The sequence below is a fragment of the Sorghum bicolor genome, chromosome 8 (assembly GCF_000003195.3).
Source record: "Sorghum bicolor cultivar BTx623 chromosome 8, Sorghum_bicolor_NCBIv3, whole genome shotgun sequence".
Taxonomy (NCBI): domain Eukaryota; kingdom Viridiplantae; phylum Streptophyta; class Magnoliopsida; order Poales; family Poaceae; genus Sorghum; species Sorghum bicolor.
In genome coordinates, this window is record NC_012877.2 from 38,289,919 (window position 1) to 38,291,058 (window position 1,140).

Genomic DNA, 1,140 nt, shown 5'->3' on the forward strand with positions numbered 1-1,140 from the left:
TTCTGATATTGATCACCGAAGTAATGCCACTGTCTAATCTCGATCATCGATCATCAACACACAAACAATCGAAGACAGACATACACGAAGCAAACAAGATTACAATTAGAACAGTACACCAGCATTAAATAAATATAAATAAAAGTTTTCCAAAATCATCTACATGCTGCTACGATCACGTCAACGAGAAATTCACGGAAAACGGAGTTATGACACGAAAGTTACGTTTTTAACGGGATTTCAACAGGAGTTTATGGACTTGTAATTAACTAGGGAATCTAACAGTGGCGAACCCAGACAACAATGGTACTAACGCGAAGTTTATGAAATTATGAAACTAACGCAACTTGATCGGATCGAATCGGAGCTAAAACGGAGAAGATACGAATTTTCAAAGATTTTATATAGAAAAGTATTTAATTAAATAGGGTCACAAATTAAAAAGTTCAAACTGATCAACCAAGATTACTAACATGTTGATCTCGCGAAAACGAATCTAACACAATTTGAACGGGTCAAATCGGAGCTAAACGAATATTTTATGGCCGAAACAATGTAGTGGCAATTCTGTAATTACTGCAAAGTATAAACGATTTAAATTAAACAAAAAAATCCTGGAAATTTCCTCGGCCACGGACTGCGGGCATGAATAAAAGAAAATTGGAGGTCTCTTTGGCAAAGTTGCCCTGCGAAGGGGTATGGGCCGTTCCTGGCCATCAGATTCAAGATCAACGTGCGAGATTAGATGGGAGGGGAGACAGAGGGGACTGGCGGCCGGAGTTGGGGAAGGTTGCGGCGGCAGCCATTGCCGGCGGCGAGGAGCTCGCCGGAGTAAGCCGTTCTGGCGCTACGGTGCACCAAATTCGAAACCGCGAGTACTGGGAGAAAGAGGAGAACGAAACGAATTCATTCCCGAGCTCAGCACGGCCGGAGAAGGACACGCGCAGTGCGGACAACGGCGACACCATTGTCGACGCCCTCGGTGCGTGCGAACAAGGCCTTAGAGGCCACGAAACGGAGCGAAAGAATCACCGGGAGAAAGAGGGGGAGAAGGAGATGCTCACCGCGGCGAGAAGCGGGGCAAAGACGGCTCGAAAAGCTGAGCGACGCGCGGCCAACGATGGTGGTTTTCGGTGCTTG